This window comes from Salmo salar, chromosome ssa14, assembly GCF_905237065.1.
Source record: "Salmo salar chromosome ssa14, Ssal_v3.1, whole genome shotgun sequence".
NCBI classification, from domain to species: Eukaryota; Metazoa; Chordata; class Actinopteri; order Salmoniformes; family Salmonidae; genus Salmo; species Salmo salar.
Window position 1 is genome coordinate 72700088 of NC_059455.1, and position 24457 is coordinate 72724544.

The following is a 24457-nucleotide window of genomic DNA, read 5'->3' on the forward strand; positions in this document are numbered from 1 at the left end:
TATCCAGAAAAACTCATGTCAAAAATGTTATAAATTGATTTGCATTTTAATGAGGGAAATAAGTATTTGACCCCCTCTCAATCGGAAAGATTTCTGGCTCCTAGGTATCTTTTATACAGGTAACGAGCTGAGATTAGGAGCACACTCTTAAAGGGAGTGCTCCTAACCACAGCTTGTTACCTGTAAAAAAGACACCTGTCTTCAGAAGCAATCAATCAGATTCCAAACTCTCCACCATGGCCAAGACCAAAGAGCTCTCCAAGGATGTCAGGGACAAGATTGTAGACCTACACAAGGCTGGAATGGGCTACAAGACCATCGCCAAGCAGCTTGGTGAGAAGGTGACAACATTTGGTGCGATTATTCGCAAATGGAAGAAACACAAAAGAACTGTCAATCTCCCTCGGCCTGGGGCTCCATGCAAGATCTCACCGCGTGGAGTTGCAATGATCATGAGAACGGTGTGGAATCCGCCCAGAACTACACGGGGAGGATCTTGTCAGTGATCTCAAGGCAGCTGGGTCCATAGTCACCAAGAAAACAATTGGTAACACACTACGCCGTGAAGGACTGAAATCCTGCAGTGCCCGCAAGGACCCCCTGCTCAAGAACACATATACATGCCCGTCTGAAGTTTGCCAATGAACATCTGAATGATTCAGAGGACAACTGGTGAAAGGGTTGTGGTCAGATGAGACCAAAATCGAGCTCTTTGGCATCAACTCAACTCGCCGTGTTTGGAGGAGGAGGAATGCTGCCTATGACCCCAAGAACACCATCTCCACCGTCAAACATGGAGGTGGAAACATTATGCTTTGGGGGTGTTTTTCTGCTAAGGGGACAGGACAACTTCACCGCATCATTTGACGGGGCCATGTACTGTCAAATCTTGGGTGAGAACCTCCTTCCCTCAGCCAGGGCATTGAAAATGGGTCATGGATGGGTATTCCAGCATGACAATGACCTAAAACACACGGCCAAGGCAACAAAGGAGTGGCTCAAGAAGAAGCACATTAAGGTCCTGGAGTGGCCTAGCCAGTCTCCAGACCTTAATCCCATAGAAACTCTGTGGAGGGAGCTGAAAGTTTGAGTTGCCAAACGTCAGCCTCGAAACCTTAATGACTTGGAGAAGATCTGCAAAGAGGAGTGGGACAAAATCCCTCCTGAAATGTGTGCAATCCTGGTGGCCAACTACAAGAAACGTCTGACCTCTGTGATTGCCAACAAGGGTTTTGCCACCAAGTACTAAGTCATGTTTTGCAGAGGGGTCAAATACTTATTTCCCTCATTAAAATGCTAATCATTTTATAACATTTTTGACATGTGTTTTTCTGGATTTTTTTGTTGTTATTCTGTCTCTCACTGTTCAAATAAACCTACCATTAAAATTATAGACTGATCATTTCTTTGTAAGTGGGAAAACATACAAAATCAGCAGGGGATCAAATACTTTCCCCCCCCACTGTATTAAAGGGGCACATTTCTCATAGCGACCAGTTTCAGTTGCACTTTGTCAACAACAACAAAAAACATTGGCATGATATAAAAAGTCAAAAACGTACACCTAAAATGTAGGTGTTAGTTACCAACTGTGATTTGGAATCTGGTTACATAAACTAAGATCTCATTTACCTGACTATCATGAAGAAAAACACTCCAAGTCAAAGCATCCATTTTCAGATTTTGCAACTAATAACCCCTTGAATAGTTCCCAATCAGCCGTGTGCATTGCACATTGCTCAATCATAAGCTACTATGTGTTTCTCAGCGATCACACTCCCAAGACAAGGGAGACTGATTTTTTTCCTCTTGATTGCCCAACTCATGAACCCAGAAGAGCCAATAGTTTCATTCATCCAGACTCCCCCAAAGTCTCCCAAATCCCTGCTGCTTACGCTAGCTAAAAAGAATTAGGCCAAATGCAAATGTTGTAGTCTGCAGCTAGACACCGCCATAAGATAACACCAACACCTCTCCCATTGGGGAGTGGATTACGTCATTCAGCTGTGAAAAAAATATACTCCGGCATCTAGTCAAATAACCATCTACAATAACACATTTGAGTTCTTATTTCTCCTTATTCTAACTTTGCACTGTCAAACAAGCAGACTTCTCTAATGACAGCAATTCACTGAAAGCCCATTAAGTAATATACATTTCACCAAATAATGTTCTTTAATACATTTTTATTTTCAGGCATTAAATGGCTCCAACACTCTAACTGATGTAGTTAAAGATGTCTAAACCCAGGCAGCCAAATACAAACAATCTTTGTCATCTTAGCTTTGCATCATCTCTGTTTCTCATGAGGATAACATACAAGGTGACACAGTGCAGAATCAGATACGGGAGGAAATAAACTCACTACTTTCTCTGCCCCAACATACTGCACTGTAGCAACAACCCAGTCATCCCATACACTAGGTGTGTTCTAATATCCACACAACCATACCACCTAGAATGCATGCCCAATACGTTGCTTCAATCTAGGAAGTATGCTAGGATGGTATTTGAACAGAGTCACTGACCAGTTGGTTGCAGCCTGCACCAAAGTTCCTCTGGAAGAGGGCAAAATCACAGGAGGGGCTAGCTGCTGGTCAATATAAAACAACTGATAACATGTTGAGCAGTGATAAACTGAGTAAATAACTACACCGTTTTTTGGCCAGTCATTTTACTTCTGTTTCCAAATGCCCTTAAGAGAGGACAGTACATCTGTATGGACATTCAGTGTGTTAGGTGTTCCTCTGACGTGCAAATCAGTGTCCAACCTCTAAAGTGCATTTCAAGAGTGGATGATGGAATGTAGGTCAGACAGATACTGTACTGCAGGTGGACTAAGAGACTACAAAACGGTCACGTGAGGAGACACAACCATTATAGAAGCCAACACTGTATATTTACTGTAGAAGAGTAGAGCTTTCTACAGTATGATATTAATTTACACTTTGAGAAAGAGGTGACATTCTTCTGTTAAATCTGGAACAAGTGTTAACAGTGCAAATTGTCAAACAAGTGGAGTGGGTTCATTGTGTGTATACATTTTGCGTGCCGTAAAACTGTGTGTCGTCAGGTGTTGGCATCTCACAGTTATTGCCTTGGCTCAGACAAGCAGGTCATTGTCAATACGATGCTTGTTGTAGGCAGCAGCAAACATCCTGATCTACCTGATATTCAATCTACACTGAACAAAAATATAAACGCAACATGTAAAGTGTTGGTCCCATGTTTCATGACCTGAAATAAAACATCCCAGAAAGGTTCTATACGCACAAAAAGCATACATTTGTTTACATCCCTGTTAGTGAGCATTTCTCCTTTGCCAAGATAATCCATCCACCTGACAGGTGTGGCATATCAAGACAGAATTATCATGACACAGGTGCACCTTGTGCAGGGGACAACAAAAGGCCACTCTAAAATGTGTAGTTTTGTCACACAACACAATGCCACAGATGTCTCAGTTTTGAGGGAGCTGCAATTGGCATGCTGACTGCAGGAATGTCCACCAGAGCTGTTGCCAGAGAATGTAATGTTCATTTCTCTACCATAAGCCGCCTCCAACATATTTGTAGAGAATTTGGCAGTACGTCCAACCGGCCTCACAACCGCAAACCATGTGTATGGCGTTGTGTGGGAGAGCGGTGTGCTGATGTCAATGTTGTGAATAGAGTGCCCCACGGTGGCGGTGGGGTTATGGTATGAGTAGGCATAAGCAACGAAACAACAAACACAATTGCATTTTATCGATGGCAATTTGAATGCACAGAGATACCGTGACCAGATCCTGAGGCCCATTGTCGTGCCATTCATCCGCCGCCATCACCTCATGTTTCAGCATGATAATGCACAGCCCCATGCCCAAAGATCTGTACACAATTTCTGGAAGCTGAAAATGTTCCAGTTCTTCCATGGCCTGCATACTCACCAGACATGTCACCGATTGAGCATGTTTGGGATGCTCTGGATCGAAGTGTTCGACAACGTGTTTCAGCTCCCGCCAATATCCAGCAACTTCACACAGCCATTGAAGAGGAGTGGGACAACATGCCACAACTATGTGAAGGAGATGTGTCGCACTGCATGATGCAAATGGTGGTCACACCAGATACTGGCTGGGTTTCTGATCCACGCCCCTACCTTTTTTTTTAAAGGAATCTGTGACTAACAGATGCATCTCTGTATTCCCAGTCATGTGAAATCCATTGATTAGGGCCAAATGGATTTATTTATTTCCTTATATGAAGTGTAACTCAGTAAAATCTTTGAAATTGTTGCATGTTAAGTTTATATTTTTGTTCAGTATAATATCTCACACAATCCTTAAACTCCATAACACACAGCCATATCTGCACGAGGGAACCAGATTTTCTGATATCTCATTCAAACACTAGAAATGGCATCTCATTCTCAAGGAGAGTAGACTTGGTTAGTACCACTACCTAGTCTCCTACATATTCAAATCATATTTCCCCCCAAAAAATGATAAAACTGAATTTGTTTTAGTTTAAAACACTTTTTTTTTTAAACACAGTAAACGTCCCTCCTCTCGTACCTATATGCACCCAGCGGTGGTTGCTATGGTGACGCCCCCTAAACCACGCAGAGCGACAGCAGATGGAGGGAAGGAGAGCTAAATATATCTCCCAGCATCCTTGTTGAGAAAGGGAGAGAGATGGAAAGAGGGAGAGAAAGACAGATGGAAAGGGAGAGAGAGGGAAAATGATGGAGAGATAGATGGAGAGAGGGCGAGAGAGGGAGCTGGAAAGAGGGAGAGAGAGAGAGAGAGAGAAAGCCATTTGAGATGCTTTTCTCCCACAAAGCGTATCTTTTTGGACAAATAAATGTACAAATCCAAAAATCAATACCTGGCTTTAAATCGCCGCTCTACAGACATGTATCCCACCAGAAGAGAAACTGAGAATATGATCCAGTTCTTGAGATGACAACTAAGAACTAAGAAACAATAGTAAATACAAAATGTAATATTTAAATTTGAAAATACATTTTGACATCAAGAATTTACAACAGAATTTAACAGCATTAACAACACTGTGCACAGATACTCTGCGAAACAACCTTGTCAAAAAACATTTTGTTAATTGTGTCACCAAACTCTTTGTAACGGCTTATGTAACAATATTTTTTTCCCAATAACAACATGAAACATCTCTTTCTGTCTCTCTTTCTCTCTCCCTCCATCGCTCTCTCACATGGGGCTGGGCGGTATACTGTATTTGACTATATACCGGTATTGATGCACGGACCGGTTTGAGTTTTTACTTTACCTTCTATAAATGGTATTTGAATGTTTGGTTTGTTAAATGTGATATGCTGTGTGTACCGTCCCTTTTTATGCTACTTGAGTAATTCCTCTCTGCTCTCTCTCCATTCCGCTTTCTACACAGACCTAGCCCCGCCCCCTGTCACTCAAGGATTTGGTTTGTTGTTGCGTGACCAGGAGACACTTGTGTTCAATCTGCATGGTCAATGCAGCACATGCAACAATGTTGATGACAAAGATGTTGTTTCTACTTGCTTCTTAATATAAATATTTCTGAAGTTTTAGCTAAATCGTGTTAGCCACTAATGTTAATCGCTAGCTAGCTAATAAATATGCTGAGTCAGAGCAAACATAGCTAACTAATACAGCCTGATACCAGTGCTGGTGTGGCCTAAATCAACATGGTGTTTGTGCAACAGTATCTTCTAAATCAAAGAGGAATAGGCGAAGCATGAATATGTTGGCTACATGAAGAAACATTTAATGTAGCCAAAGATTATAGGGTCCCCTAGGAAACACTGACCATCACTTTGGTTCCTACCCTGCCACAATCAAATCAAATGCTATTAGTCACCTACGCCGAATACAACAGTGAAATGCTTCCAACCCTTAACCAACAATGCAGTTAAAGAAAAAATAAGTGTTAAGGAAGTATTTACTAAAAATAATTCCTCCATGGCATTTTAATTTATTGTCATGTCAAACACTGAATTCAAAGTGCCCACTATTATTTGTATTCTTACTATAGAATTAGAATAAGCATTGCATTTCCATGATTCCAACAGCTCACCCAAGTGTCTTAATCTAAATCGCAAGTCAAATCACAATTGCAACATTTGGTTAAAAATAAGGCCAAGTTTTTCTGCCCATGTCATGCAGCCCGACGTGGCAGTGTGGAAATTATTTCAAATGAGTGCAGGAAATGCAGGAATTTATGGAAATGCAGGAAATTATTTTAGGTTGAAGTTGAATTGAACAGTATAAAACAATCAGAATGGAGAAAGACCCATTGAAATAATTTAGAATATGTGTTGCCACCCTAGGGTCACGGACTACTCATAAAGCAAATGTAAAACTTTTATTATGCAAAAACATTAAATACCGTCAAATAATGTCATACCGTCAAAAATCTGAAAAATACTGTGATATGATATTTTGGCCACATCGCCCGGCCCTACTATCACAGACAATGTATTATTTCAAGATGAAATGTCTATTTTTTCAATCTGCCAGTTCTCTTTTTTTCTCTTTCTCGCTCTCTTTCCCCATCTTTCTTTCTCGCTCTCCCTCTCTCTTTCTCTCTCCCTCTTACATTATCTCAGGAACAGTATTAGCAGGACATTGAGTCAGAAACCGACCACAGCTTCATCAGCAGTCTGTCAGAAAGACAGAAGTAGAGCCCTGGGGCCATCACACACACACGCAATGCTGACATTCCTAGGTCTGTGTGTGTGTGTGTGTGTGTGTGTGTGTGTGTGTGTGTGTGTGTGTGTGTGTGTGTGTGTGTGTGTGTGTGTGTGTGTGTGTGTGTGTGTGTGTGTGTGTGTGTGTGTGTGTGTGCTTGCGCACGCAGGGTGTGTGTGTGTGTGTGTGTGTGTGTGTGTGTGTGTGTGTGTGTGTGTGTGTGTGCTTGCGCACGCAGGTGTGTGTGTGTGTGTGTGTCAATGGGCGCACACTGGTGTGTGTTTGAGGCCCAGGGGTCTCTGACAGAGTGCTGGAGTATGGACGGACAAACAACACACATGGAAATCATTCACAGAATCACCACACACACACCAATAACCAGGCAATAATCTAGTAAATGAACAATGTGGAATAAAACACAGTTATCAACAGTAAAAGGTTAGAGAATATCAATGTCCTTTACCTGGAGGCAGGTGGTTTTCCCTCCACATCTGACAGAAAGAGGGTGAGTAAAAGATGCGGCGAGAGAGAGAGAGCAAGTGTGGGAGAGAGCGAGAGAGAGAGTGAGAGCGAGAGAGAGTGAGAGAGCGAGACAGAGGAACAGAGCAAAAGTGAATGTGAATGAATGAGAGCCCGCTCTGTGACTGTGAGAAGGGTAATTGAAACACCACTCTACTCTACGTGCACTGAGACACCACTCTACTCTACGTGCACTGAGAGACACCACTCTACTGTACGTGCACTGAAAGACACCACTCTACTCTACGTGCACTGAGACACCACTCTACTCTGTGCACTGAGACACCACTCTACTGTACGTGCACTGAGACACCACTCTACTCTACGTGCACTGAGAGACACCACTCTACTCTACGTGCACTGAGACACCAGTCTACTGTACGTGCACTGAGACACCACTCTACTCTACGTGCACTGAGAGACACCACTCTACTCTACGTGCACTGAGAGACACCACTCTACTCTACGTGCACTGAGACACCACTCTACTCTACGTGCACTGAGAGACACCACTCTACTCTACGTGCACTGAGAGACACCACTCTACTGTACGTGCACTGAGAGACACCACTCTACTGTACGTGCACTGAGACACCACTCTACTCTACGTGCACTGAGAGACACCACTCTACTCTACGTGCACTGAGACACCACTCTACTCTACGTGCACTGAGACACCACTCTACTGTACGTGCACTGAGACACCACTCTACCCTACGTGCACTGAGAGACACCACTCTACTCTGTGCACTAAGGTGACAAATAGTTTATTACGCACGTCTTTCGGTCTGTGTATGAATGGGCAGGAGGGGTCTCTCTCTCCAATTTAAGGGTCTTTATTGGCAAAGCAAGTGAAAATGAAATAAATAATAAAAATGAACAGTAAACATTACACTCACAAAAGTTCCAAAGGAATAGAGATATTTCAAATGTCCTATTATGGCTATATACAGTGTTGTAACGATATGCAAATAATTCAAGTACAAAAGGGAAAATAAATAAACATAAATATGGGTTGTAATTACAATGGTATTTGTTCTTCACTGGTTGCCCTTTTTTTGTGGCAACAGGTCACAAATCTTGCTGCAGTAATTGCACACTGTAGTATTTCACCCAATAGATATGGGAGTTTATCAAAATTGGATTTGTTTTTGAATTCTTTATGGGTCTGTGTAATCTGAGGGAAGTACAGTACGCCAGTATAGAGTTTGGACACACTATTTTCTACATTGTAAAATAATAGTGAAGACATCAAAACTATGAAATAACATGGAATCATGTAACCAAAAAAAGTGTTAATCAATTCAAAATATATTTATATTTTAGATTCTTCAAAGTAGCTACCCTTTGCCTTGATGACAGCTTTGCACACTCTTGGCATTCTTTCAACCAGCTTCACCTGGAATGCTTTTCCAACAGTCTTGAAGAAGTTCCCACATATGCTGAGCAGTTGTTGGCTGCTTTTCCTTCACTCTGCGGTCCAACTCATCCCAAACCATCTCAATTGGGTTGAGGTCAGGTGATTGTGGAGGCCAGGTCATCTGATGCAGCACTCAATCACTCTCTGTCTTGGTCAAATAGCCCTTACACAGCCTAGAGGTGTGTTGGGTCATTGTCCTGTTGAAAAACAAATGATAGTCCCACTAAGCGCAAACCAGATGGGATGGCGTATCCCTGCAGAATGCTGTGGTAGCCATGCTGGTTAAGTGTGCCTTGAATTCTAAATAAATCATAGATGGTGTGGGAGTGCTTTGCTGGTGACACTATCACACCTCCTCCTCCATGCTTCACGGTGGGAACCACACATGCAGATATCATACGTTCACCTACTCTGTGTCTCACAAAGACACGGCAGTTGGAACCAAACATTTCTACAATGTAGAAAATAGTAAAAATAAAGAAAAGCCCTGGAATGAGTAGGTGTTTCCAAACTTTTGACTGGTACTGTATGTGTCTCTAATATGGTCATACATTTGGCAGGAGGTTAGGAAGTGCAGCTCAGTTTCCACCTAATTTTGTGGGCAGTGTGCACATAGACTGTCTTCTCTAAAGAGCCAGGTCTGCCTACGGCAGCCTTTCTCAATAGGAAGGCTATGCTCACTGAGTATGTACATAGTCAAAGCTTTCCTTAATTGTGGGTCAGTCACAGTGGTCATGTATCCAAATAGCATTCTAGTTTGCTCAGTTTTTTTGTTAATTCTTTGCAATGTGTCAAGTAATTATATTTTTGTTTTCTCATGATTTGGTTGGGTCTAATTGTGTTTCTGTCCTGAGGCTCTGTGGGGTCTGTTTGTGTTTGTGAACAAAGCACCAGGAACAACTTGCTTAGGGGACTCTTCTCCAGGTTAATCTCTCTGTAGGTGATGGCTTTGTTATGGATGGTTTGGGAATCACATCCTTTTAGGTGGTTGTAGAATTTAACTGCTCTTTTCTGGTTTTTGATCATTAACGGGTATCGACCTAAATCTGCTCAGCATGCATTATTTGGTGTTACGTTGTACACGGAGGATATTTTTGCAGAATTCTGCATGCACAGTCTCAATTTGGTGTTTGTCCCATTTTGTGAATTCTTGGTTGGTGAGCGGACCCAACTCTCTCTCTCGCTCATTGTAAAAGTGAAGTGGGATCTCCTTATTTGGAGGGTGACGTCAGGCCATATTAATCTTGGCAGGGATCTCAGGCTGCCCAGCTGGCAGAGGAGGAGAACAGAGAGTGGGGGTGTGTGGTGGTGAGTTTCCCCATTCAGTTCTCACTTTCAATAGGCGGGGGAAGCGAGGGTACAGTTACCTATTGCTGCTGCTGCTGCTGCATTCTGACAAAAAACTTGGTTTAGTGGACAAGCTGAAAACACAGGGACCCAGGTGTAAATAACAGGCTCACAGGGTTCCTAGGTTTTCAGAGTGGTTGTGGAGAATGTCCACACACACACACACACACACACACACACACACACACACACACACACACACACACACACACACACACACACACACACACACACACACACACACACACACACACACACACACACACACACACACCGTTCCCCTCTGCATACTCATGACAGATCCAGCTGAACACAGTCCAGGCAATTCAGTGACTCTGACATCACTATTCCTCTCTTTATACCATGGGAGGGAGAAAGAGAGGGAGATTCTTTTTCCTTTTTTTCCAGTTTCACTTTTCAAAAGGCTAAAAGCGTGCTGACATGTGGAGTGTTGAAGGAATGCCATCAAGGCAGTGGGTAGCTAAAGAACGGCCACACACACACACACACACACACACACACACACACACACACACACACACACACACACACACACACACACACACACACACACACACACACACACACAGGCTGGCTTTCAAAGGAAAGGCAGAGGCAGTAGGAGAGTGGAGAGAGTAACAGGAGGCAGCCCTAACCAAGGTCTTCATCCCTCCACAGCAGTAGCAGGCAGTACAGAGAGAGTCCTTGTCAACATCACAGCCATAACGCCAGTGACAAAGCTGCCAGTGTGCATGTGTTGTGTTGTCCCTCGCCCTCCACGGGCAGTTGGGCCTTGAATGGGACGGCTATTTGCCACAACGCGATGCCAGCCTCAATCTGCCCACCAACTTGTTCCTTTAGTTGCCATATTGATTGGGGGGGGGGACTGAATAACATCACAGAGATACACCCAGCTTGTCTCAGTCTCCCTAGTCCCCACCCTGTCTCTCCTTAACCTCACTGACTCAGACACTCACTGCATTCATTGTACTGTACTGTTCCCACCTCAAAGCAAGACAGTAAATTTACTAGCAGTTAGCTAACTGGGAGAGAAGATGATGAAGGGGTGAAATAATAAACTCACACACACTCACAAGGAGAATCAATCCTGTGCAATCACATGTTGTGGCCAGTGGAGGCTGCTGAGGGGAGGACAGCTCATAATAATGGATCGAATGGAGTCAATGGAATGGTACCAAACACGTGGTTTCTATGTGGTTGATACCACTCCATTGACTCCATTCCAACCATTATTTTGAGCCATCCTCCCCTCAGCAGCCTCCACTGGTTGTGGCTATTTTTACTTTGAGAGTGTTTGAGTTTATATTTAGCTATCCTTAGGTAAAAGCAGTGTTTATATAAGCTCTTACATAAAATACAAGGCTTTAATGTCCTGTCTCTCCCGGTTGCTGCTGTCTATACCCATGCTCGAATTTCCACTCTCCATCTTCCCATTGTCCATCATATCAATCAATTAACTAGAGGCCTAATGGTCATCCACTCAATAGGCAGCAGCAGCCGTAGCAGGAGTCAACCAGGATAAAAGACAGATAACCTTCTGCCTGGCAGAACACACCCCAAGTAGCAGCTCAAAGGCTTATACTGTCTCTGTCCCCAATATCCACACTAACCCACTACTTAGAATGGATCAATGTACTGTGCATGTGTATTAAGTGGTATGTTGGTATGGACATGGCATGAAGAAAGTGTATGACCGTCTAATGTCAGCTAGCCAGGTGGTATGTATTCCGACGTACAGACACCCACACCCACACCCACACCCAAACCCACACCCAAACCCACACCCACACCCAAACCCAAACCCACACCCACACCCAAACCCACACCCAAACCCACACCCAAACCCAAACCCACACCCACACCCACACCCAAAACCCAAACCCACACCCACACCCAAACCCACACCCAAACCCACACCCACACCCACACCCAAACCCACACCCACACCCACACCCACACCCAAACCCAAGCACACACAAACACAGAGCCAGACACACACACACACAGAGACCCAGGCACACACAAACACAGACCCAGACACACACACACACACACAGAGACCCAGGTACACACAAACACAGACCCAGACACACACACACAGAGACTCTCCCTCACAGCCACATGAAATGGCGACATGACCGTCATGTGGTTGCCCATCTTAAAGACCCTGTTCAGAGGAAGGCCCATATGAAGTTCTGAATAGTACCTGACCAGACAGGATCTTGTATGTTCCCCTGTGATCTAACCAATCTGACACGCCACCATATTGACATGTATAATACTGTAGGGCTATGTGTGGTGGGTGACCCATTTCTGTAGAGCCCTGTTATTAACTGTTCCAATAACAGGTTCATTACATGGATGTGGTGCATGTATTTACTCAGTCTGTACAAAGGACACTTCAGAGATTCATTTGGAAATAGAAACCCGATGGGTATACTTTGCTCACCTCATTTAGTCTAATTGATTCTGATGCTCTCTCTCTCTCTCTCTCTTCTGCGGCTATTTCTTCTAAGTATTGAGAGTGAAACAGTACAATGTTACAGTGAATTCACGTTTGAATGACCTCACTAACTACAGAACAGAAGAAATCAGAACCCTTATGCAGACCCAGAACCACACCATGTGATTCTAGTCATCTAGAACGTTCCTTTCACGTGATGAAATAATGCACCATTATGAACCACTTAGTAGAGCTACTATGACGAAGTTCCACAAGTCTAACAATAACAATCAAAGTTTATCACGTTCAATCTTGGCCAGCAGTTGGGCAAGTCTGGGCAAAAAATACACTGAACAAAAATATAAACGGAACATTTAAAGTGTTGGTCCCATGATTCATAAGCTGAAATTAAAAAGATTTTCCATACACACAAAAGGCTTATTTATCTCAAATTTTATGCACAAATATGTTTACGTCCCTGTTAGTGGTAATTTCTCTTTTGCCAAGATAATCCATCCACAGGACAGGTGTGGCATAAAAAGAAGCTGATTAAACAGCATGATAATTACACAGGGGCACCTTGTGCTGGGGACAATAAAAGACCACTCTAAAATGTGCAGTTTTGTCACACAACACAATGCCACAGATCTCTCAAGTTTTGAGGGAGCATGCAATTGGCATGCTGACTGCAGAAATGTCCACCAGAGTTGTTACCAGATAATTAAATGTACATTTCTCTTGCATAAGCCGCCTCCAAAGTCGTTTTAGAGAATTTGGCAGTACATCCAAACGGCCTCACAAACGCAGACCACGTGTAACGCCAGCCCAGGACCTCCACATCTGGCTTCTTCACCAGTGGGATCATCTGAAACCAGCCAACCGGACAGATGATGAAACTGTGGGTTTGTACAACCAAAGAATTTCACCGTCTTGGGGAAGCTCATCTGCGTGCTTGTCGTCCTCGTCAGTATCTTGACTTGACTGCAGTTTGGCGTCGTAACCGACTTTAGTAGGCAAATGCTCACCTTTGATGGCCACAGGCACGCTGGAGAAGTGTGCTCTTCATGGCTGAATTACGGTTTCAACTGTACCGGGCAGATGGCAGACTAGCGTTGTGTGGGCAAGAGGTATGCTAATGTCAAAGTTGTGAACAGAGTCCCCCATGGTTGCGGTGGGGTTATGGTATGAGTAGGCAGGCATAAGCTACGGACAACATACACAATTGCATTTTAATCAATGGAAAGTTTAATGCACAAAGATACCGTGACGAGATCCTAAGGCCCATTGTTGTGCCATTCATCCACCGCCATCACCTCATGTTTCAGCATGATAATGCATGGCCCCATGTCACAAGGATATGTACACACTTTCTGGAAGCTGAAAATGTCCCAGTTCTTCCATGGGCTGCATACTCACCAGACATGTCACCCACTGAGCATGTTTGGGACGCTCTGGATTGACACGACAGCGTGTTCCAATTCCCGTTAAAATCCAGCATCTTCGTACAGCCATTGAAGAGGCCACAATCAACAGCCTGATCAACTCTATGCAAAGGAGATGTGTCGCGCTGCATGAAGCAAATGGTGGTCACACGAGATACCGACTGGTTTTCTGATCCACACCCCTACCTTTTTTTAAGGTATCTGTGACCAAGAGATGCATATCTGTATTTGTAAGGGACAGACCAAGGCGCAGCGGGTATAGTGCTCATCTTCTTGTTTTGGGGGTGCCTCTCGCACTTGCCTCTTAGCTTATACAGCGCCTCATAGTAGCGCCGCTCTGCCTTCGATGCCTCCAGTTCCTCCTTCAGTCGATGATACTCCCCAGCCTGCCTCCAGGTTCCTTTCCCGTCTAAATTCTCCTCCCACGTCCACGACTCCATAATACCTCTCCTACTCCTTACCCCGCTGCTTGGTCTTCTTTCGGTGGGTGGTTCTGTCATAGGCGTCGTAAGGGACAGACCAAGGCGCAGCGGGAATAGTGCTCATCTTCTTACTTTATTTCGAGAGAACACTGAAACAAAATAAACAAACGACCAAACAGTTCCGTAAGGCACACGAGCTATACAGAAAACAGCCACCCACAAACCCAAAGGAAAAAAGGGCTGCCTAAGTATGGCTTCCAATCAGAGACAACGAAAGACACCTGCCTCTGATTGGAAACCATACTCGGCCACACATAGAAAACGAACATAGAAAATGAAAACTAGAACAAATCCCCTCTAAATAAACCAACCCCAAAACACACAAAAACAACACCCCCTGCCACGCCTGACCATACTACATGACAAATGACCCCTTTACTGGTCAGGACGTGACAGTCTTTCCAATCATGTGAATTCCATAGATTAGGGCCAAATGAATTTATTTCAATTGACTGGTTTCCTTATATGAAATGTAACTTTAAAATTGCTGCATGTTGCGTTTATATTTTTGTGCAGTGTACGAGTCTTACCACAGGGCAATCATTACGCAAATACAGTACGACGTCATTGATATAAACAGAACACATGGGGTTTTTGTGCAATCATAAAAATACACACACACACATAAAGAATCTGTTATGGGAAAGTGTTATAAATACAGTCAGACAGACTGAGAAGTGGACAAAAAAAGGACCATGAAGGAAATCAGAGGACACGAATGGGAGGCTTTGTGTGGTTAGAGGAAATACTGTAGAAAGAGGAACTGCTACATTTAGAAAGTGTCACTGCCCGCACTAGTTCTTTCTTTGAACCCACATGCTTCACTTAAGGTTTACTGTAGTGCATGGGTGTGAGTCTGGGAAGGAGGGGGGTTTAACACCAACTAATGTCAAGGAAACTGTGACATTATTTATACACACTCAACAGTCACCAGGAAGAAGGTGTTATGAGGATGTCAACATTATATTGTGTCTGTCTGTACCTGCACCTGTTATTACTGTCATTGACGAAAAGAAGTAGAGACAAAGAAGAGGTCATGTGATCCAGAATATAACACGCACACGCACACAAACACCAACCACTAGGAACAGAGCCAGGAAGCTGATTGCACAGAGTTGATAACAACCGTCATGCAGAAAGGCTTAACAGGCAGTCTACTCTGGATTTCGTCAATGTGAAGCAGCGTTATATGATGTAACTCTACATTACTAAAACACACTCACACAAAACACACTGGGCAGCAGTGAGAGCTATGATGTAACTACCATCAGAGGGATCGATCCAAACACAGTAGAGTGAGTAGATGTGATGCATTTAGCTGGCTGAGGGGTTCAGCAGGATGTCCAGCAGTAAACTGTTGGGAAGACAAAGCCTGCCACACAACACACTAACTCACCAGGTTGGCTCCCTCTCTTTCTCTGTATCAAGTTCACTTTGACACACATCGTTTTGACTCGGCGTGAGTTAGGAGTTCGACCGACCAGGGTTTTCGAACCCGGTTCTCCGGGAAGCGCCACAAGACTCTGTTTTTAACCCGCTGAGCTAAAGTGTAGGCATTAGTTCAACGAGAAACACGTCTTTAAGTATCTGGCAAGGTTACTCACCACAAGAGTGCGGTTCACCGAACCACCTCTGTTGCATGAGCACATTTTGGTTGAACTGAGCTCCAATAACACACTTTCAGATCCAGTGCTTTCTCCTGGTCCCTTTGCTCTCACAGAGCAGTAATGCCAAACCAATCAGCTCCCATATCAAGATGATGTAATGCAGAAAAAAAGAGAGAGGACGAGAGAGAAATAGAGACAGAGAGGAAGGGGGTGGGGATAGAAGGAGAGGGACTAACCATATGTTCTCTTGTTTCACCAACAGAGAACCAACACACTGGGGCATTCTGCCAACAAGCCCCTGTCCAGGAATCTATAGCAATTACAGGGGGGGGTAAGAGGAGGTAAAGGATAGAAAGAAAGAAGAGAAGGGGTAAGAGGAGAGAGAGAGAGAAAACGAGAGAGAAGGGGGCTAGAAGGAGGTAGAGAGAACTGGATAAGAGGAGAGATAGAGGGTAAGATAGAGTAGGGCAGTGATACTGTGGACAGGGAAGCACTAAGGAAAATATTTTTGACGTCTATCAATGAAACCTGCCACAGATATTGATAAAAGCGGCCCTTATTGGCGGCCACAGCTACGCTTGACACGTTAACATTTTAAGACTTGATAAGACAAATTAATCCATTTTAAAAAACGATTCTCCACAAAGCTGCAACCAATCCCCCCTGTAAGAGGACACAAACAAATAAATAGGTTTGCTATAGCTACTGGCATTGGTAGCTTGACTGTAGGCCCTGTTTTAACACACTGGCAGATAGTCCTCTATCCCGACCCAGAGAACACATGACCTTCATCAACTATGAAAGCAGTATAGTGTGTGTGTGTTGTTGGTGTCTTGTGAATGAGCCCTACAGCTGATGACCGGCTGCTCTCTCCACAGGGCAAAGGGAGAGCAGAGAGAGCCTGGTCCTGCACCTCACTGCAGGCAAGCTGGACACTGAACGAGAGAGAAAGCAGAGAGAGAAAAATACCCTCCAGGGTCACATAGAACCAGCCAACCTCTCCACCTAGCTGGGAAGGCAGGCTGGGCAGAGAGAGAGAGAGAGAGAGAGAGAAAGAGAGAGAGAGGATCCCTTTGCCAAACTTCTCTCCAAGGGAGAAAGGGAGAACTGAGAAAGAGAGCTTCTCCACCTAACTGAGAAGCCAGGTTGGGTTCATACTCGGACCATACATTCTCCTCCAGGGTTGTAGAACCATCCAACCTTTGACAAGACAGGCTCTGGGCCAAACACAGCACTCCACGGGAGAGCGAGAGCAGAGAGATCTCCATCCACCCCTCCACCTAACTGAGAAACCATTTTGGGTTCATACTGGGTCCATACACTCCCCACCAAGCTCACAGTGTGATAACAGAACCATCCAAGCCCTTCACCTTGGTGAGAAGGCAGGCTGGGCAGAGAAAGTGCCCCTCCACCTCACTGTGAAAGCAGGCTGGGTCCATATGCTCCCCACCAGGGTCGCACAGTACTATCCAACCCTTGACAGGACTGGGCTACAGGCTACGTACAGGTCAGGCTCCAGGCCAAACACAGCACCCAGTCAACATGTGAGCTCATTCCCATACATAGTGTTAACATATGAACACACACACTCGCTAGCCTAGAAATGTTTATGTACATAAATGTGTGGGAGAGCACACACACACACACACATTTGTGTGCCATTTCATTAATGTGGATGATATAGAGAAAGAAAGAGAGAGGGGTGTAATTTCCACTTGTGACGCCTGTAAGCCGGTGCCAACAGGGAGGAAGTATGTTCACTTAGAGCTGTTTGAACATTTCCGCTGTCGCCGTGATGACCCAGGGAATCCCTCCTGATTAATGGCCAAGACAAGTCCCTTCTCAGATCAGGTCCTCCTCAACCTCACTGTGGCTTCTGTCTATATATTTGTAATAATGACAATTACAACAATACTGAATGAACACTTTTATTTTAACTTCATATAATACATCAATAAAATCTATTTAGTCTCAAATAAATAATGAAACATGTTCAATTTAGTTTAAATAATGCAAAAACAAAGTGTTGGAGAAGAAAGTAAAAGTGCAATATGTGCCATGTAAAAAAATCTAACGTTTAAGTTCCTTGCTCAGAACATGAGAACATATGAAAGCTGGTGGTTCCTTTTAACATGAGTCTTCAATATTCCCAGGTAAGACGTTTTAGGTTGTAGTTATTATAGGACTATTTCTCTCTATACCATTTGTATCTCAAATAACTTTGACTTTTGGATGTTCTAATAGGTACTTTAGTATTGCCAGCCTAATCTCGGGAGTTGATAGGCTTCAAGTCATAAACAGCGCAATGCTTGAAGCATTGCAAAGAGATGCTGGCAAACGCAGTAAAGTGCTCTTTGAATGAAAGCTTACGAGCCTGCTGCTGCCTACCACCGCTCAGTCAGACTGCTCTATCAAATCATAGACTTAATTATAATATAATAACACACAGAAATATGAGCCTTAGGTCATTAATATGGTCAAATCCAGAAACTATCATTTCGAAAACAAAACATTTATTCTTTCAGTGAAATATGGAACCGTTCCGTATTTTATCTAACAGGTGGCATCCATAAGTCTAAATATTGCTGTTACATTGCACAACCTTCAATGTTATGTCATAATTATGTAAAATTCTGGCAAATTAGTTCGCAACGAGCCAGGCGGCCCAAGCTGTTGCATATACCCTGACTCTGCGTGCAATGAACGCAAGAGAAGTGACACAATTTCCCTAGTTAATATTGCCTGCTAACATGCATTTCATTTAACTAAATATGCAGGTTTAAAAATATATACTTCTGTGTATTGATTTTAAGAAAGGCATTGATGTTAAGGATTAGGAACATTCGTGCAACGATTGAGCTTTTTTCGAAAATGCGTTTTCGTTAAATTATCCCCCGTTTGGCGAAGTTGGCTGTCTTTGTTAGGAAGAAATGGTCTTCACACAGTTCGCAACGAGCCAGGCGGCCCAAACTGCTGCATATAATGTTACCCTGACTCTGTTGCACAGAACGCAAGAGATGTGACAACAATTTCCCTAGTTAAAAGAAATTCATGTTAGCAGGCAATATTAACTAAATATGCAGGTTTAAAAATATATACTTGTGTATTGATTTTAAGAAAGGCGTCGATGTTTATGGTTAGGTACACATTGGTGCAACGACAGTGCTTTTTTGCGAATGGGCTTGTTAAATCACCCGTTTGGCGAAGTAGGCTGTGATTCAATGATAAATTAACAGGCACCACATCGATTATATGCAACGCAGGACAAGCTAGATAAACTAGTAATATCATCAACCATGTGTAGTTAACATAATTACTAGTTAAGATTGATTGTTTTTATGAGATAAGTTTAATGCTAGCTAGCACCTTACCATGGCTCCTTGCTGCACTCGCATAACAGGTAGTCAGCCTGCCATGCAGTCTCCTCATGGAGTGCAATGTAATCGGCCATAATCAGTGTCCAAAAATGCCGATTACCAATTGTCGGAACTAGAAGCACAAGCATTTCACTACACTCGCATTAACATATGCTAACCATGTGTATGTGACAAATAAAAAATGTATTTGATTTGTTAGTTTGTTTGAGTTTATTTTATTTTTACAGGGACAGTGCACATTAATCAACGTTTCAGTAAAAGTGCCGGTTTTAGCCAGCCGGCTAATTTTCAACCGCAGTCCCTGGGCAGGTTATTAAAAACAATTACAATATAGACAGTCATTGAACAGTGAGCACACGCAGAGTAACATAGGACAAGCAAGACATAGCATACAGACAGAGCAACATAGGACAAGCAAGATGTAGCATACAGACAGAGCAACATAGAACAAAAAGCAACAAGACACAATCCATAAAAACAACAAAGTGTTTCCACACCTCACAAGCTACAGACAACAGACAACATGGAAAGTGGCAATACACAGCTAGGGATTATGTTCACAAGTCTGATTGACCTTTAGCCATGTCTTCATGCATTTTGTGAAAGTGTGATAGGTGGTGCAGTTATGTGTGTCTGATGGCAGTGTATTCCAGACATGGGAAGCTCTCACAGAGAAAGCAGATTTACTAAAGGTGCTTTTCCTTAAGGGAACTATACAGTCACCTCTCATGGCAGACCTTGTGGATCTGCTGCCATATGTTTGGGTTTTCTGTTTTACAAAAGTACTGAGTGGAGGGGGAGCTAGGCCATTTAGGATCTTGAATACAAGACATGCATCGGTGTATTGCACAAGATTTTCCCAACTCAGGAGCTCATGCTTTCTGAGGATGTAACAGTGATGATGGCTATTGGGCTTTCTATCGAGCACTTTGAGAGCCTGTTTGTAGACAGACTGAATAGGTTTTAATGTTGTATAGCAAGCTTGGGTCCAACTAGTCAAGCAGTATGTTAAGTGGGGGAGTATCATCGATTTGAAATACAGTTTTGCTACCTCTGTGGTCAAACAATTTCGTATAAATCGGAAATTAGCTAGGTTGAATTTGGTTATTTGAATTACCTTTTTCACATGCTTTTTAAAGAGAGGTTGGAATCAAGTATGATTCCAAGGTACTTAAAATCAGATACCACCTGGAGCTTCTCCCCTGACACATAGACATCTGGCTCAGTAGCATCTGTTGCCCTCTTTGTGAAGAACATGCAAACTGTTTTTTTCACATTGAGATGCAAACACGAGTCACTGAGCCACTTTGTAACCTGGACCATTACAGTAATGAGTTCTTGTGCAGCTTGTTGTTTGCTCTTTGCATGCACATATATCACTGTATCATCTGCATACATTTGAACTTCAGACCCAGTGCAGACGGAAGGCAGATCATTAATGTACAGGCTGAACAGGAGGGGCCCCAGTATTGACCCTTGGGGCACGCCCACATCATAGCTAAGAGTGGGCGACAGCTCATTGCTCACTCTGACACACTGAGTTCTGCCTTCAAGGTATGATTTCATCCATCTTCATCCATCTATGATTTCATCCATCTTATGAAAACTTGAAATCGGCCCTAATTAATCGGCCATCTACCGGTGACTATTCATTTTGCTTCGTTTTGCTTTTAATAGTAGTGAAATGTGTGAGTTGGTTAGGACAGTGGGCAGGAATTTCAAGATACTGTATATAATGGAAACAAACAGTTGTTCTAATCAGATGGCTAGTAGAGTAATGAGTGCTGGACATAATGTAGCCTACTGGACCATATAGATCAATGGTGGACTGAACTGACTGCCATTTCCTGTAGATTATTATCAGCATTAAGCCATATGCATGGCTATAATCAGTCATCTGGTTCACTGGGCTCTCTAGAAAGATGTCTGTTCATGTACTCTTATGTCTAGGACCAAGGATTAGGAGTTTGCAGAGAATGTTTCCTCTTACTCACCTGCTCCCAAGGTCAGCGTGATGACTGACACCGCATACACCCCCACTAGTGACTGACACCTGAGGGATGAGGAAACTGACAGGGCATCCAGAAGCAAGTGTAGGATGAATATCAATGTTGTCCTCACCAGGCTGAACTAATCTTGGCTGAACAGAGCCACCTTTGACACACACACACACATGCAAAACACACACATACACACACACACGTTCAGGACCGCACTTTGGAGACTCTTCGTTCCTTCTTAAATGTTTACCATACCACCACTGTATGTGTTTTGGCTCGAGCTGGAATGACTCGTGAGACTGTGTTGTTTCTCAAAGTGTGCTCATGTTCAGTATCAAGAACAAACTGCACTCCATTCTGGTCCTAATGGCAAACATGGTAAGTGCCATTTGGGCTCTGGGCCAATCAGTGTCACAGTCACAGCATTATGCTCTTGCTTTGGCTAAATACTATAGTTCACAGTGGAAAGTGAAACTGTGGTTATTATCCACGGGGGAAATTCCCTCTATGAAGTCACACACACAGTCAGAAGAATGCCAAACATCCCACCTTGCCCTCCCTCTCCTCCCTCTGCATGCCAAACTGACACCCAATAACCCTGCACAGCATTAGGTGCCATGGGATGTCAGGACTGATCAGTTTGGGGGCACCAGATTCCTGGCCCTAAATCATCAACTTTAAATACTGTAGCAGTTAAATACCAGCAACAGCTAAACCAACTAAATCAAATCAAGCTTTATTTATACAGCACAGTTTAGACATGGAATGCAACACAATGTACTTTAAATGAAAACATTTACTACACAACATAAGAGGATAAAAAAACTGTAAAAACTAGTCAAAAAGCTTCAATGCTCTGCTACATGTTGAAAATTCCAAAACAAAAAAAAGCTTTGATGAAGAAAATAAGGTTTTGGTGTTGAGTTTGAATCCTTGGGAACCATTTATTGTCCAAGGCCTATTATTTTGGAAATGATATTTGCATTAAAAAAAATACACTCTGATATGGCCCACATATGTATTGTTCTCTCTATGAATTCAAAGCAGCAAACACCATTTCTGAAGTGTCTAAAATCGACATTTCAACAATTTGGCCTGAAATGCCCTCTGTCTTTACGACAGTCCATCGTCTTGATTACACGCAAGATGATAGTTAATACTATAGGGGCGCGTGATATTGGAAATCGAAGCACTCTTGAGCTGTTGCTGGACTCCAACTGTCACATGGGTAATACTTCTTATAATGCACTATTAACAACATCGCGGGACAATATGTATCCGTATTTCACCAAGAAAGAGGTGCTTGCAACAAACAGAAGGCTATGTGCGTGCTAGAGAATGGAGAAAGCGTCACCGGGGTTTATGGATGGACGCAGCTGTGTCGTCCACAACAGTGCCACTGACTGCGGTGCGGCAGCGTTACGCCATCGTTCATTCCAAGAAACCAACGCGGCTGGAGTCTAATATAGGCGATCTAATTCTTACCATTGTCATTTTCTGACAATTGACTTGGCGAATAGAGTAACATTTTATGAATAGGGTCCGGATCTGTGCAGACAGACAGGCACAGTGGATAGATATTGACTACTGGCATTGCATGCTTCAGTATATCCGCAGTGACATAATATTAAACCCAAACGAGCCGCAATCTGAGCCGAGCAATTGTGATTATGTATGCTAATATTTAATGATAACGATATGATTTCGTGCGCGGCTGACATTCCCGTGGACTGTACGGGATGCTCTCTCTGCCGTCGTCAGTCACATTGAATTCTAGCAGGTTAGAATTCTATGCACAGAATATGTCAATTCATAAGGCATGCTCTGCAGAATGACCACTACATTTCCGTCTATTCTAAAATGGTTATGAAATAGGCCTATGTTATTTGACCTCCATTTTATGTTCTAAATTAATTTCCCTATTCTCGCTTTCGGAGATTAGAAGAGAAAATGAAGCATGGCATCCCTGTCGTGTGGATGTTGATGTGGGATTGTGGGCTCTTGCATTCCTGAGAGAGCGACTCACATTAGTGAGATGCACGTTGGCAACATCATGACCTAATCGAATGACAAATTATTCGAAAAATCAAATGGCATAATATTTGACCAATATGTCTTTGTAAGACAAACACAACTACAGGATTTGATTATTCATACATAATTATTTCCGTTCATTTATTGATGAGTCAATAGCCTAGGCTAATGTAAAATAATGGCTGATAAAAAGATAAAAACACATGGCCGTCCGATCGCGTGTTGTTCCGTTTCCTATCTGCATAATGTAGCCTGGCGACTGTGTGGTTGGCAAGCTGAAACACTGGTTTCGCTCTTCCTTTTCTCATATCTACCTATTACACTTGAACAATGACAAACCAAGCCTTGGAATGGACCCAATACGGTGCAAAACGGAGGCAGTAGGTATAAACTACTAGCTACACATGCACACAACACGCAATCCACGAGCATCACAAGGCATTCTGCTTCATACACAAAAACATAACACATTTCTCATAGTTCGCTGTTTTGTTGGATAGAAGGTTTTATGCACGCGACCTGCAACGCACAATAGCCTATCATCATCTCCTGTGAAAAACAGTTACTGTAGCTAGCGAGCTCTTGAAGCTTTCAAACAATGATACAATGTATCCAGCATTACTGTACCTGCAGAGCCGCTGGTGGTGAACTTCACTTCGTTGCAGTGCAGTTGCCGTGTCTCCTCCACAGATCACCTCCTTGCTTATCAGACAGGGGCATACCGGTATGCAAAAGTATGGTAATAAAGCTAGATGCTAAAATGTAAATATGCTACCTGTCAACATAGCTGCACTGTTTGAGCCATGTAGGCTATTCGGAAACAGAGCAGACTTTCTCAGAATCTAGCCTGCCCTGTAAACGGACTGCCCTAGGTTGAGAAGTGTTATTTTTCTTGACGCTGGCGGGATAGGGATGGATGGTCCCCTCTTCTCTCCTCATTGTCCCTTTTCAAACTGATGCTGCGATTTCACACAGCAGCGTGCGCCAATGTCCCACACACACAGCTGGTCCTCGCGAAAAACATGCTGCTTCGATCCACGCAGTTCCAGCGCACCGCACTAGCACTCACGAGACCAG

General features: G+C 43.4%; 1 protein-coding gene across 4 annotated transcripts in view; it reads right to left on the reverse strand.

The window, feature by feature from the left end:
• LOC106570255 (transcription factor HIVEP3) overlaps positions 1 to 24426 on the reverse strand; it is a 45589-nt gene extending 21163 nt beyond the window's left edge. For all 4 annotated transcript variants that reach the window (XR_006758917.1, XM_014142370.2, XM_045694768.1 and 1 more), the window contains exon 1: positions 24008 to 24426. The gene's annotated coding sequence lies outside the window, so the exon portion shown is untranslated. The remainder of the gene's footprint in view (positions 1 to 24007) is intronic.
• Positions 24427 to 24457: the final 31 nt, after the last annotated feature.